The following is a 16418-nucleotide window of genomic DNA, read 5'->3' on the forward strand; positions in this document are numbered from 1 at the left end:
CTTAGTCTATCGCATGGCTACGTGCAGATCCTCTTTCATCCTAGGTTGAATTCTCACCCATTCCTTCTATTCCCTGGCTCCAACTGGAACCTGAGCTAGTTCCCAAACACCACATCTCCCACCTTTCTGCCTTCTCTGGCAAGAACCTCACGTTCTTTGACGGCTCTGGGTCTCTCAAACATTACAACAACATTTTTGACGCCTGGTAATACCTGTAGATCATGAAATGTTTATGGTCTTCCATTTCTCATCATTTAGCAAACTCTAGCACTTTCTTTAAATTATGCTCTGTCTTTTCCCCCAGCCCCTAACAATCTAGATGTGTTTGGGTAATTTAAGCTCCTGGTTCATGTTTTTCCTTTTTAAATGCATTTCTCTACCTTCAGCAGCCAGACATGAGTATTTTTAGGGAAACTTCAATGTATTCTGCCCCATGTTGTGTTTATGGTTTGGAACTAGTTCCTTCACTTCTAGACCTTAGTTGAGCTTAGGAATTTTATTCTGACTTGGTAGAAAGGTAGGAAATAGCAAGGATTAATGACCCAATAAGTAACTAAACATCAGATGACATTTAGGTTTTGGAATCTAAAGCCTACATATTAAGCTAAGGGAACACTCCTTCAAGCTCGCGGAGAACAAACCGAGTTCACGAAGATAAAGGTTTTGCCTTGGGTCTTACGGAAGCACAGACTTTGGAGAATGAGATAAGAGAGAACAAACATTCCTAGCAGCGGGAACAACTTGGTCAAAGGCAGGAAGAAAAGGATGAACGGATTATCTTCACTGAGCTGTGGGTCGATCAGCTTAGAATGGTTTGGGAACAAAGTAAGGCAGAGATCTGGTAAAAAGATAGTATTATTAGTCAGAATGCTTGGCTCCAAATGATAGGATCTTAACCAATGCTAAACACCGAATGGGAAATGCATGAGCTCACATAGCCAATTTGCTAAGGGCAAGAGAAAGGCTAGCCTTGAGTACGGCTGGAACTGATACCAGTGCACCTCATTCTTTCAGATTGCACAAGGCCAAATGGTGGCCACTGGCACTGCCAAGGTTTATAGTACCCAGCTCAGCTTCCAACAAGGAAAGGCCTCTTTTCCCCTGGTCTCAACTAGAAAAGTATCCAAAGGGAGAAAGTTGGTTCAGCTTGGATCACACATCTTCTTTGGTGGCTGAAGATAGATACCATGATTGACAGCTCCCAATGCAGCCCCGTGGCTGGAATGGGGATGATAAGCAATTCACCAAAATAAATGGATACATTTACTAGAATAAGGCAGGAAAAGAGGCCTGGGCCAGACCAAATTATAATTCCCCACTACAGATAAGCTGGAGCCTATTTACCCTATCTGTGGAATTTATCCTAAAGGTACTGGGAAGCCAATGATTCTTCCTAATCAAGGGAGAAGTGTAATAAAAACAGATCCAGGGGAAGATTAATCTGTTGACAGAATGAGGAATGGGTTAGTTGGAAAGACTGAAGTGTCTTAGCATGATTTCTTGCACACATAAGGAACACAAGTCTTTGGGGCTACTGAAGACAAGAAAACAACCTAGAAAGATTATTCAATAGCCTAAGCAGGGATAACCAAGAAGCTGCATTTGTGCATAAATAGAAGAGATCATTTAAAAAACTATTAAACAGATTGTGATAATTTACTGTATAGAGAATTAGGAAGAGGAGAAGCTGTGAAATAAGAAGTCATTTTTATTAAATCTTTATGCTCTGGTAGGCACTGTATGTATGTACAAAACACATGTTGTTGATTCCAGACAGCAACCATTTGATGTAGGTAATGTTATCGCCATATTACAGATGAGAATGTTGAGTTCAACAAGGTCACACTGCCTCTAAGTGTTTGAATTGGGATTTAAGTCTTGTCCTAATTAGTTCTGTTTGATTCCAAACTCGTGCTTTTTAATTGTTACAATACACTAGGTATGAGCTTAGGTGGCCAGGAAGGAGAGGGCAGAACTAGTCAAGAGGCGGTACGAGTTTCTTTTAGCTTTGTTGAATTTGAGGGCACGGTAGAACAATCAACAAGTAGACATTGAAGTCAAGGGCCTGGATATGGGCATTTTGGTATCATTTGCTTAGACTAGCGTCTAATATGATCAAGGGAGAAACTTCACAGAGAAGACAGCAGTGGCTCTTTGGTAATGAGAGCAAGAAAATGGAAAGTCAAAGGATGATGCTTAAAAAATGTTAAAAGCAGAGTTAATGGGGTCTGGCAGTCGATTTGGATGTGGGGAGCAAAGGAAGAGAGATTGATTATGGGGAGGGAAATCCATAAGTATATGCTAGCTTTTGAATTGCTTCTCTGCATAATCATACTAGAACTATACAAAAATAGGCCCAATTAACTGCAAAATTTGGAAGCCCTGAGGCAGAAGACATGTTTAAAAGCAAAGGGTTACTGTCCCACTTCTGGAATGGAAATTCAAGCCCTCTGAGGTGTCACAAGACACTGAATTTACATACAGGGTCCACCAAACTAAACTCCAAGGATGCACTGATGCCTGAAAGCTTTGGTCTGCCTGGTGAAGGGACAAAGAAAATTAGACCAAGCAAAAGGCAGAGCCTGGAGACAATCCCAGGTAGCTGCTTCCTTTTCCCATTTCCATGGATGTCAATATTTCATACCGAAGGGGAAGGGGTTTGTGGTGGGAGTAACGGGAAGGAGTTCTCCTAGGACAGTGCTGGAATAAAATGGCAAGAGTCAGGAGTAGCCAGAATGACTGGCATATTTAACAGTGAGGAAAAAATACTTTCATAAGTACTTTAAAGACAAAAACAAATTGTCAACAGGCTGACTAGAATTTCTACTTTTCATACATTTCTATTAAGTATTATTTTCTCCAGGGCAGGGGCTGTGCTTAACATTTTATAGCTGTTGTAGAATTAAAGAGCTTCAAGAAAACATCTAGCAATTGTTCCCAAACTTTGGAGGGAATTAGAACCACCTGGGGAGCATGTTAAAAAGCAGATATTGAATTCAGTAATTCCTTCTACATTTATTAGCAGACATACTACTGAAATGAGGATCTTTCTTCCAAGTACAGTCATTTTTGTGCCTGTTGTTTCTTAATTTCACTATGATGTACATTCTTATCTAATGTGCTCTACCCCATTAGTATTATTATTCTGTTTTCTGCTTACATATACCAAATTTGGCCAGCATGAAACTCCTCAAGCTGACTCCTATGTACTTTTGATAGGTCCCCATTGTCTTTAAGCATATTTTTTTTTTCTTTTTGTTTTCTGCCATAACAAGCTATTCCAGGACCAACTTGTATTTTATCTGCCTAGCCCTGGGATCAGCCATTCCTTAAGGACCTCTAGTTCCTTTTAGTATGAAATGTTATTTAAAAACCACGATCTGGAGACTAGGTGTGCTTATTTCTACTATGAAGGTAGGTATGTCGAGTTCGTACTCATATCTCCAATTCAAATCCAACATGTAAGGTACTTTCTTACTTTCTCTTTTCCGTATTTTTGTCTTCCAATACATGAGAATCTGGTTTCCAAAAATGTCAACATATGTATTCATCTTGCTGTGTCCTACAATATAGAAATTATTTCAGAGTTATGATCACTATTCCAATAGCAATACCAACAACAAACTAACCTAGTAAGTTAAAAATTTGTTTGCAATTCGTTTGTCTTTAGAATGTATTCCAATAAAGGTGCACAAAGTACCATATAGATGTTTGATCCAATTTACCAGCTAAATATCTAGATATGGGAAAACAGGCAGACCCAGACTGGGGGGAGGGGGACATTCTACAAAACAAGTGTCCTGGATTTCCCAAAAATGTCAAGTCATGGAAGACAAAAAATATGGTAGAATTTTCTAAATGAAAGGAAGCTAAAGAGACATGAAAACCAAATAAAATGCAAAATCTTAGATTATATCATCAAAGAAAAAATACAAGGACATGGTTTTGGTGGCATTCAAAGACATTATATATTTGATAATATAATTGTATCACTGTTAACCAAATTACTTGGGTGTGATAATGGCATTATTATTAGAGAATGTCTTCATTCTTAGAAGATATGCACTAATGTGTTTAGGTGTGAAATGATGTCCTTAACTGACTTTCAAATGGGAAGAGAGGAATTACCCAGAAAATGTGGCAAACCATCAACTGACTTCCAAATAGAAGAGACAGAAAAAGAGAGCAAGAGCAAAAGATCTACGAAGCAAATATGGTGAAATTAACAATAAGTGAATCTAGTGAAAGATAAATGGGGGTTCGTTATTCTTTCAACTTTTTAATGGAGTTAATACTGTTTTTTCTTTTTGTTTTCAAAATAGAGTTGGAGATAGTAATGAAGAAACCTAAGCTTCAGTCCAAAGGATTCTGATGTCTTATATAGGGTCTGGAAATGTACATGTTTTTCAAGGGATTTCTAATGCAGATAAGTTAGCATTCTTGAAAAGTCTGAGCAGACATGTGTTATTTTACAGATGTGGGAACCTAAGGTCAAAGACTCCAAAAGGTCACACATCCTTGGAAGCAAAGCCATGACCAAATCTTCCTTCTCCCAGGAATCGGTGGTTCTAGATCAGTCAAACCTGAGAATATAGTGGGTACTCCATAAATATTTAGTAATTGTGGGTAATCCTGAATGGTAGGGTGGACAAAGAGCAAGGAACTGATTTCATGCTCCCTGCTTTTGACCCAGGCACTTTCAGATACTTTCAATACTGCAATCTTTCAAAGAACCCAGCAGGGTGTAAATGGATAATCCATTTTTTATGTATGGAGAAACCACGGCTAAGAGAGTAAGCAATTGTGAGGTCAAACTGCCTAGATTTAAGTCCCAGCCCTCTAATTTACTGGCTCTATGACACTAGGGAAAGTATTTAATTCTTCTAAGCTTCCTTTTACTCACCTGTAAAATTTGTGTTAAAAATTTTTTTATCTCACGGCATTATTGTAAAGATTAAATAGTGTATATAAGGCACTTGGCACAGGCCCACGTAAAGTCAGAAAAAGTTATTGGAGTAATGTTAACTAGTCATGACAGAGATCAGACAGAGCTAGTAAATGGTAAACATTCTAGTTAAGGCGTATAGCTTAAGACAAGAGGAAGAAGAATCTTCTGTATAGTTAAATATAAGTGTACCGTATATAAATTCGCTTTGAGGTCTCTTGCTCTTTCTTCTGTCCCCTTCTTTTGCCTCCCTTCCTCATTCCTAAAACAAACTGAAAATTTTAACTATGCATTGGGATAGCAAGAACTGTATGTGGGATGCAAAGATTCATAACCAAGTATAAGGGCTGGCAAACTATGGTCCAGCTGCTTGTTTTTATAAATTAAGTTTTATTGGAACACAGCCATGCCCATTTGTTTACATGTTGTCTATGGCTGCTTTCATAGTCAGTGGCAGGCAAAGTTGAGTAATAATGTCAGAGACTGTAGAAGCCTCTGACCTTTAGCCCCTTGACTGTAGAGATCATCAAAAATATAAAAATAGTTCTAATCTGGTCCTTTGCAGAAAAGGAATGACCACTGGTCTAGTGCATTAGAATGTTGACCTGAAGCAACTTTTATTTTTTACATTTTTTAAATGTTTATTTATTTTTGAGAGAGATTGAGAGAGAGAGAGAGAGCAGGGAAGGGGCAAAGAGAGGAGACACAGAATCCAAAGCAGGCTCCAGGCTCTGAGCTGTCAGCACAGAACCCAACGTGGGGCTCAAACCCACGAACAGTGAGATCATGACCTGAGCAGAAGTCAGATGCTTAACTAACTGAGCCACCCAGGTGCCCCATTCTGAAGCAACTTTAAAAGCAGGGGAATCTGAAACTCAGGTTAAGGGACACTGGTCTGGCAAATAGTGGGCATTCCAATCCATGATAGCTGTCATTATTATATGTAAAGAAACACAAAAGAGAGTCAGAACCAGCTTTGGAAAGTGCTTACAAAGGGTCAGTTCATGTTTTCTCGTGCAATATTCACATCAGCTCTGTTACTCTAGGTTACACTCAAGGTTACATCTGTTTGGGGTGGAAGGACTGGAATTCAGATTTCAGTTTGACAAACTCCACACCACATCCCCTTCCTCTGGGCCACCCTGCCCCTTTGCCACATTGTGGGCTTCAGTTGACTGAAGCTCTGATTTTACATCTGTGGTCCTCTGAGCAAGGGCCTTTAAATCATTTTTAAAGGGGAGCCCTCAAGAGGATCAGCCTCTCTTCCAAAGGGTGAGTCTTTGGCAACCCTAACATTGCCGTGTTTTAAACTCTGTCCCACAGGGTTTCTGAAAGGTTAAGAAACTACCGTTGTTCCTTTTGGAGTCACCAACATCAATGCTCCCAGTATAAGGAGCTTTATATAAAAGGCAGGACAAGGGAGTCCTATTTTTGCACAAATGCAACACAATTTTATTGACATTTTTTTCCCCCCAGAAAGCCAAGCAGCTGAAAATTTGTTTGGGGGTTATTGAGGATTTCTTTTTTTCTTTCTTTATTTCTTCTTCTTTTTTTTTTTTCCTCAAAAAGAGAATTTTGTTTTTCCCAATTGAATCTACTTCAAGTGAACTTAGATTCTATCACAAAAAGTCCTGTATAATCAATGAGATCTGAAATTCTTTCAAGGCTAAAGTTATTGCAACTCTATGTTAGGGATGGAGAGGCTTGTGACAGTAGGCAAATAATATATATATTTACATTATTATGTTACCTTATTGTATTTATTCTTGTTTATGTTATTCTTCACCTCCAAAAGGAAAAAACGCCCTCTTTCAATTTTCTTTTTAATTTTTTTGAGAGACACAGAAAGAAGGAGGGGCAGAGAATCCCAAGCAGGCTCCATGCTGTCAGCACAGAGCCCAACACGGAGCTCAAACTCACAAACTATGAGGTCATGACCTGAGCCAAAATCGAGAGTCGGATACTCAACCACCTGAGCCACCCAGGGGCCCCTCTTTCAATTTTCTTGAATTACTCTGCCCTCTAACTTTTTATTCAACTTTCCAAACTTTGATAGAGACATAAGTTATAGAAGAGGTATTTCTCTATTACAAGAAAGCCATGAAAGTGCTGTGGTAAACTATCAGTAACTATCAGTAATAAGATCTGCGCAAATCTAGATGGCACAAACTTCCTGTAAATGGCACCAGCACTCAGCAACAGCCAGGAATTGTTGCCATTTGGAAAGGTATAGGGGTCAGATCTTCTGGTTCTCCAGGATGATCAAGAGATCTATTTTTAAATGATTCTTGAAATTTGGCTCAACCTATTAGAATGGCTATTATCGAAAAGATGAGAGCTAACAAATTCTGGTGAGAATATGGAGAAAAGGAAACCCCTGTGCACTCTTGGTGGGAATGTAAATTGGTGCAGCCACTATGGAATGCAGTCTGGAGGTTCTTCAAGAAATTACAAATAGAACAATCATATGACCCAGCAATCCTGCTGCTGAGTGTATATCTGAAGGAAACAAAATCATGATCGTGAAGAGATACCTCTACTCCCGTGTTTATTGTAGATAAAGAAACAGGGTAACTATAAATACAGTAGAGTATTATTCAGCCATAAAAAGAATAAATTCCTATCATTTATGACAACATGGATGAAACTTGAGAGCATTATGCTAAGTAAAATATGTCAGACAGGGAAAAAACAAGTACTGTATGATTTCTCTTATATGTGGAATCTAAAAGAATGAACTCATAGGAACAGAGAGTGCATTGGGGTTGCTAGGGGTGGGGGGCGCAGTGAGGGAAATGGGTGATCAGAAGGTACAAACTTCCAGTTACAAAATGAATGACTTCTGGGGATACAATGTACAAAATGGCGACTATAGTTACCGGTACCCTATTGTACACCTGAGAGTTGCTAAGACAGTAGGTCTTAAAAGTTCTCACCACAAAGTAAAAAGAAGGTAACTATGTAAGGGCTGGATACGTTAAGTAACCTTACTGTGTTAATCATTTCACAATATGGATGTATATCAAATCATCATGTTGTACACCTTAAACATACACAATGTCATATGTCAACTTTATCTCAGTTAAGCTGGAAAAATTTTGTCTTAAAAACGTGTTGAATGTAATTTGGCCCCACAAATGAAAAGGACAAACAGGGGCGCCTGGCTGGCTCAGTCTGTTAAGTGGCTGACTCTTGATTTTCAGCTCAGGTGATAATCTCACTGTGGGACAGAGTCCCGCATCAGGCTCTGCACTGACAGCGTGGAGCCTGCTTGGGATGCTGTCTCCCTCTCTTTCTGCCCCTCCCCCGCTCCGGTGTGCATGTGCACACTCTCTCTCTAGAAAAGAAAAGACAAGAAAAGAAAATGCAAAGAAAAGCAAAGAAAAAAGACAAGCAACCCAAAGACATATACAGTCTGGTGTTGATCTTTAGATCATGATTCTGTATCTCCCAATGAAAGGAACTGAACTAAGGGTCTGCATTTCTAGATCTGTCTGGCAAGTTAATATATGGCAATTCTGTTCCTCAGAGCTCGGATACAATCTCATGTTCTCACAGAATCATATATCTGAGCTCCAAGGTCTACTCATCCCTGTTCATACAATAAGTGGAATGTTTACAAGGTAAGTTTTTTGGCAACTAGCCAGCTGGCCTTTCTTCTGCTTCATGGTGTATTCCTTCAACCCATACCAGTGCCCAAACTACTAACAGAAATAAGATGGCAGACGTTTTGCTTTCTACTCTATGGTTCAACACCAGACTAGATGCTTTTATACTAGGTTCTGAAAAAAAAAAAAAAGTGTGCAACAGCTATCTGACAGTAATTTTCCACCTCTTTTCAAAATCCCAGTTGTCAAACACTTCCAAATGCTTGCAGCAAAAGCAAATGAAAAGAAACCCAAACAACGTGAACTAAAGGGTGTGAAAAATGGGACTTGCATAGAGGTGAAGTTTGGGTTTATTTGACTCTATCGAAGTTCCAGTATTCTCTGCACTTTGTATTCTTGGTAAACGTAGTCAACCCAGAGAACATTTCTGGGTCAGTACCTGGACTTTGCTCCCTTTAAATGCCCCTAATATTTTAGAAATTAGCTTTAGTCACACCACAGGCTTAATGCAGGCGCGGGGGCAGAGTTTAAGGAGCAAGCAGGGCTGGTTGTGATCAGTCTTGGAAAGTACAGCCTGACCTTCCATCATCCAGGGAGGCACACATTTCAAGGCTACAGATTCTAACCATGCTCAGAGGTCTAGTGCTTTCCGGGAGAAACAGCCTACCTCTTTTTTTTTTTCTTTCCTAGACAATCATAACAAATGTAATTTACCCAACCATTCTCAGGTCTTTCATTTTTATACTATATTACTGTTTGAAAATGTTTTCATATAGATGATGGCAATGGGTCCTCAAAACACCTGGAAAGGTAGACAGATCAGATATTGTTAAGCATCATTTCCTGATGAGGACACAAAAGCCTAGCAAGGTTGTGAGACTTTACCAAGGTTACTGTTAGTCAGGTTTTCTGAGTTAGCTTGAGCATTTTTCTTCAGTCTCCAGAGAATTATAGCTCTATACAATATGTGCTTATTCTGTTGAGGTCCTCAACTTTTATTTTTATTTTTTTTAATATGAAATTCATTGTCAAATTTATTTCCACACAACACCCGGTGCTCATCCCAACAGGTGCCTTCCTCAATGCCCATCACCCACCCTCCCCTCCCTCCCACCCCCCATCAACCCTCAGTTTATTCTCAGTTTTTAAGGGTCCTCAACTTTTAAACCTGATTCATGTGTCCCTCTTAACTTTGACCTCAATATTATTTAACTATTCCAATAATTTCAGAAGTAATTATTGACTAATCTATAAATACCTTGTGCTAGACAATTTTATGGGATTAAAAACACAGGACTTGGTTTCTGTTTCAAGGAATGGACAATGTGAATTAAAAAATAATTATGTGAAGTTAAAAATTAGAGAAATAGAGGCAAAACTAAGAATAATAGGTCTGATAGCATGAGTCAAGGACAGAGCTCAGTACTTTACATGTACTATCTGATGTCATCTTTGAAACGAGTCTCCAAGGCAACTGTGATTATCCATCTGACAGTGGAGGAAACTATTAAGTAACTTGCCCAAGGTCATAGCTAGCTACTGCCAGGGCTAGAATTCAACCACACGTCTGCCAGATGTCAAAGTCCTGGAAAGTTTCATTGTGTCATTCTGACTTTCTGAACACATAAAGGAGCCCACTGTGGTGGGGACTAAATACTTCAGTGTCCAGGAAAATGTGGAAGGTGGGCATCCTCAGAAAAGGACAGGGCGGTGGGTGTCAAGTTGGAACTTGAAAGAAATCGGTGAGCATGGATTGGTGCAGACCAGGTGGTGGGGAGGGAGGCACAGGTTGATTGGAAAAGCATGAGTGACGGCTGGGTGATTGGTTAAGTTGTGTGTTGCAATCACTCTCAGAGCTCAGGTGGCTTATCTGGCTAGAGAGCTATAGGTTAGCACCGTGTGTCCTTAGAGCTGGGTTTATAACTGTGCCTCTTTGTTCTGAAGGAGAATTTGTTGCTTTTGCCAAGTGCCTTAGCTTCCTGAGTTCAGGTACTCCCAGGAATAGATGAAAAACAAGATTTTGCAATATCCTCGGGAGAAGAGGGAAGGGGCTCCCCTAAGCAAGGAAGATTGGATTGAGCCATGCCTTTTCTTAGGGGATGGTGAAGGGGGTTTAAGAGGCTCTCTGGAGGCTGTGATATACATACTTATCTCACAGCACAGGACTTTGTGCAAGTTCTTAAAAAAGTGATTCAAATTTTGTACCTACCAAAACTATGGCCCACAGATGTATTTTACTTGATCTGCATCGTTTGAAAAGCTGGAACAGGTTTTCTGGACTCTACTTTCTCTATTATTTCCTCTGCTGCAGCTGGTGCTCTGAGGTGATGCCAAGAGCTCTTGGAAATGTATCAGCCAGTGTTAACTCTGTGGGCTCTAAATGGCCCCAGGAGACCTTATTGCCTGGAGATCGCTGTTCTTCCCCAATATTCCCAAAGGGATTCAGCACTCATTGTTGGGCTTTCGGCATAGTCCTCACTACAGAGTAAGGGCTTCTCATGAGGCCACATTGTGCCAGCGGAGACTTTGGAGCTGGGCGAGGACTCACATCAGCTTGGAGAGTCTGAGGGCTACATAACCTATCCCTCTTCCTCATGAAGGAGGCATGACTTAGGAAAAGAAGCTCTACAGTTTTTCATTCTGTCACCTAAGCCTCCTAGATGATTGTGTCTAAATCTGCCTATCCAGTCCCTCTCCATCTACTTAGAACAAGGGCATTTGAAGCCAGGACATTCAGGCCCGGATGTCAACCGAATGGCTAATGTCAGCAACCAGAAGAAGACTGAATTACAGCAGGGGTCCGCATGTGAGGTGGTTAAGGCACAGAAAGCCAGAATCCTTGAAGACACAGCAATAAAACAAACTTTTTAGAGAGCTTCCAGCACTATGATTCACATATGCTTTGACTCAACGATTCTGTTTGTGGGAATTTTTCTGACATATATCCTCATACGAGTGCACAAAAGTACCATGCAAGGAAGTTCACAGCAGCATTTTTTTTTTTTAAGAAAGAGAAAGAGTTCGTGAAAGCTGGAAGAGGGGCAGAGCGAGAGAGAGAGAATCTTAAGCAGGCTCCACACTCAGTGCAGAGCTCAGTGCAGGGCTCGATCCCACAATCTTGGGATCATGACCTGAGCTGAAATCAAGAGTTGGACGCTCAACCGACTGAGCCACCCAGGCACGCGCACCAATTTTCTTTTTTTCCTTTAAAAAAAAATTTTTTTTAATGTTTTTTTCTGAGACAGAGAGAGACAGAGCATGAGTGGGGGAGGGGTAGAGAGAGAGAGGGAGACACAGAATCCGAAACAGGCTCCAGGCTCTGAGTTGTCAGTGCAGAGCCTGACCCGGGGCTCGGACTCACAAACTGTGAGATCATGACCTGAGCAGAAGTCGGTCGCTCAACCGACTGAGCCACCCAGGGACCCCCCAATTTTCATAGTAGTACGTAATTTGAAACATTTTAGGAGTCCACAATTAGGAAATACTATACAAACCATTTTAAGATGTCAAAATAATGTTAGGTCAAAAGGTACAGACTTCCAGTTATAAGATAAGTAAGTCCTGGGGATGATATAATGTACTGCATGGTGACTGACTACAGTTAATACTACGTTGGAACTTTCAAAGTTGCTAAGAGAGTAGATCTTAAAAGTTATCATCACATGAAGAAAAACTGCATCTATGTGACATAATGGGTGTTAACTAAACTTAGTGTGGTGATCCTTTCACAATATATACAAATATCAGATTGTTATGTTGTATACCTAAAACTAATACAATGTTACATGTTGATTATATCTCAATTTAAAAACAATAATACTAAGTTAAAGCAGCAAATAATAAAATAGTAGATATAGGATGCACTTCTTTCAAATAAAACAACAAAAGGTACTGTGTATCTATATAGGTCTCTCTCACTCTTTCTCTGCATATGTCTCTGTTTGCTTTAAGATCACAGGGGAGGGGCACCTGGGTGGCTCAGTCAGTTGAGCGTCCGACTTCGGCTCAGGTCATGATCTCACGGTCTGTGAGTTCGAGCCCTGCGTCGGGCTCTGTGCTGACGGCTCAGGGCCTGGAGCCTGCTTCGGATTCTGTGTCTCCCTCTCTCTCTGACCCTCCCTCCACTCATGCTCTCTCTCTGTCAAAAATAAATAAAACATTAAAAAAAAAAAAAAGATCACAGGGGATCCCCTGATCACAGGGGGGACAGAACTCATATTCACTATGTCCCTACACTATCTTTAAGATTGGATATTATCAAACTTCTTAAATCTTTATCAACCTGAGAGACGACAAATGATTCTTTATTGTTTTAATTTGTATTGTGAGTGAGGCTGAGAAGCTTTTTGGAAATTTATCATCTGTTTTATTTGTTTTTCCATGGGATGTCTTTTGTTTATGTCCTTCTAGTATATGAATCTTGCTGTTTCTTTGAGGACTGTGGCTTTCTGTGCCTGAGCCACCTCACATAGGAACCCCTGCTATAATTCAGTCCCCTCTGATTTCTGACACGAGCCACTCAGTTGGCATCGAAGCCTGAGTGTCCTGACTTCAAATGCCTTGTTCTAAGTAGATGTGAGAGGGGATTGGATGGGCAGTTTCGGACACATATTTCAAATGAACTTATAAAGGAATAAAATGGAAAAAAAATCTATGCTAGGAAGATAAAGTGCTATCAACATAAGTCCAAAGCATCAAATACACTAACGGCAATAATAGTAGTCAAAAATACCAACTTAGTCCTTCTTTGTGCTAGACGCTGTCTTAAGCACATTGTATACATTATCTCATTTCAGACTTATGATAATCTTATGAGGTAGTTATTATTCATGTCACCATTTTCGTGATGAGGAACCAAGGCATCAAGAGGTTAACTTACCCCAGGACAAGCAGGGAGTAAGTGGTTGGGCAGGTATGGGCAAGAGAAGTCTTGAGTTTCTGCTCTTGGCGTCTATCCTACCCTGTGTCTGTAGGTAAACATCCAAGTTCAAAGCTGAGCTGAGGACTGATCTGGAACTGACGAGTAGGAGCCAAGAAATTTCTGTAACTGTCTTGGAGGTGTCCCTGATCACCTTTCCCAGCCACTGGGTATCTGGTGATATATGAGTTAAACTGACTCAAAAAGCCAGAGAGACAACATTCTTGTCCATATGAGTTTGGCTAACTTGATTATTGGATCAGTTAGAGTTAGGGGAGCTGTATATGGTAGGAACCCAATAAAGTGATTGCTTAAATAAGATAGAGATTAACTTTTTTCCCATATATAAGAAATCCAGAGGTAATTCAAAATGAATTTGGTGGACTGCAGTAAATTAGGGATCAGGAATGCACCTGTCAGCTCTTTACTTGCCATCCCTTGTATGTGACCTTCATACTCATGGTCCAGGTGGCTGTTGGAGCTTCAGCCATAGCATTCCTATTTCCAGGACAAAGGGACAAAAAGAAGAGAAAATAGTGGTGCCTACCAGATAGCTAAGTGTGCTTCGTGAAAGCTGCTGAACGTCAATTCCCCTTATATATCATTGTTCAGAATATAGCCATTTGTTCACAGCTAGCTGTAAGGAAGCTAGGAAAATTAGTCTTTATTTCTAGACAGTCAGTTACTTGGGTAACAATTTAGGGTTCTATTACTAAGTAAGAAATGGACAATGGCAGCAAACAGCAGTTCTGCTAAAAATGACCCATTCCTGGTTGTCTGGAAGGGTTCACATCCAATAGTTTCAAAATACTAAAAGACGTTCTATTTATGACTGATCTGAGGAGCTCACCCAGGGACATTTTGAGGATACTGGGAAGCTCAGGGTACAGGTAGGTAGGCAAATGCTAAACAGGCAGAACAAACTCTAAGAAAGGGCGGAGGGGCTCAGAAAGTAAGTTCTACCCCTTCACAATTTTTTATAACAGCCAGATTTGAACTGTGACAGTTCAAATACTAAGTTAAAGCAGCAAGTTACCTTACTTGGCCTTTCCTACAAGAAAGTTTCCACATCACCGTGTATGAGAGCCTTTAACTTCTCATTTTTGGAAAATAGAAGGAATATTCTAAGGTTCACCCAACACCTCCATGTAGTAAAAGCTGACAGGTCACTTTCTGAAGTTGCCAATCTGCTTATTATCACCTCCCTGTCTGGACTTATAAAGGAATGAACATCTTAACTCAGAGGGATGTGCCCGAGAACAGTGAGAAAAAAACAAGATGAGCCAAAAGAACACGTAGTAAAGTTCTGCCGAATATTTTAGAGCCCTAGTGGTGCAGACAGACTGTAATAGGTTCTAAAGGGCACTTGCACAAGCTGTAACTGCCTTAATTTCAATTAAGCGGTACTTTGGGAAGGCGAGAAATTATCTTACACCTTAGAAAACATCAAAGAAAATACAGTAACTCACACCAACAAAGATAAAATAAAACCAACTGAAGTCCCAGCCATCACAAAGAGGGGGGAAACTGCAAGCAAGAAACAGAGAAGAATTTGGGTATAAAATGATTTAGCTCAAGACATTGGTAATCATGGCCAAATCTGATCTAATCTCTTTGAATAGGGCCTGTTTGTACTTAGCTGACAATGGCTTTTGCTTTTTTAAATATTGAAAAAAACCAGGAGAAGAAAAATCCTTAGAGACATAAGAAAACTAATTTCAGTGTCCACAAAGTTTAAATGGAACACAAACATGCTCGTTGATTTATGCATGGTCTATAGCTGTCTTCACACTACAATAACAGAGTCGAGAGTAGTGGTGACATCTGTCCCTTTATAGAAAAAGTTCACCGACTCCTGATTTAAAGTACCAAAAAAATGTGTGCCTCCATCCTCACCACTTACCCATTGTATGAGCTCAAAAAACTTGCTTTTTGAGTCTCAACATCTTCATTGTTCAGATGGGAGTATTGACAATCGACTTCATAGACTGTTATGAGCATTAAGTTAAATAGTTCATGTACAGCACTTACCTAGAACATGGCACATTGTCAATAAATGGTAGGTGTTTTGTTATTTATTGTTTTGATGGGTAAATTTTACTTCTCATTTAAGACTCAGTTTGCTTCGAGGCCCCTGGGTGGCTCAGTCAGTTGAACGTCCTACTCTTGATTTTGACTCAGATCATGATCCCAGGATTGTGGGATGCAGCCCTGCATCCATTTGGTGTGGAGCCTGTTTAAGATTCTCTCCTTCTGCCCCTCGCCGCTGCTCACATGTACTCTCTCTCTCTAAAATAAACAACAAAATTCTTTTAAAAATGACTCAGCTTGTTTCTTGAGCTTTCTTTGAACCCCTCAAGTTGGATTAGATATCTTTATTCTGTGTTCTCACAGTATCTGGTACTCATCTCAGTCATTTCTTACCACATTCTGTCGTAATTATGTTTATGTCCCTACGACCCATGAGTTGTTTGAATAAGTAGATCATGACTTATTGGTATTTGTATTTCCAACGGCTATTACAGTGAACATTACATGTTGGGAGTTGTAAGAGATCCTGAATTTGTGTTGCAGGATGTCACTTCCTAACACTGAACTCTAGGATCTGGCAGACCTACCTACTCAATCACAGAGTCTGTTGGTCCAAGGCACCCTCCTACTCCTCACAAAGGTAGACCTGGCCCAATAGCTGTTATGGAATGAGGTTGTCTTATCCCTTCTCCCAAACTCCTTAGTAGAGAAATCACTTCTCTCATGGAGAGGAGTGAGTAAGAAGGTGGGGAAGGAGGCCAGGACCCTTACTGTAGTGGGGCTATCTCTCTGTGGAAACATGAAGCCATGTAAATAATGTTGCCCCTTCCCAACTGGCTGCTCTTATCTAAGAGCCAAAGGCATGCCTCCCATGTGATGGTGCTCTATGTTATCTCACTGTCTTTGCTGTGTTCTT

The 16418-nt window shown here is 40.2% G+C and overlaps 1 long non-coding RNA gene across 1 annotated transcript in view; it reads right to left on the minus strand.

Annotated features, from left to right (window-relative positions):
• Positions 1-3056: 3056 nt before the first annotated feature.
• The window catches only part of LOC122234998, a 58183-nt gene continuing 44821 nt past the window's right edge, over positions 3057-16418 (minus strand). Inside the window, exon 3 of the long non-coding RNA XR_006213035.1 lies at positions 3057-3562. This is a non-coding gene — a long non-coding RNA (uncharacterized LOC122234998). The remainder of the gene's footprint in view (positions 3563-16418) is intronic.

Source organism: Panthera tigris, chromosome F2 (assembly GCF_018350195.1).
Source record: "Panthera tigris isolate Pti1 chromosome F2, P.tigris_Pti1_mat1.1, whole genome shotgun sequence".
Lineage (NCBI taxonomy): Eukaryota > Metazoa > Chordata > Mammalia > Carnivora > Felidae > Panthera > Panthera tigris.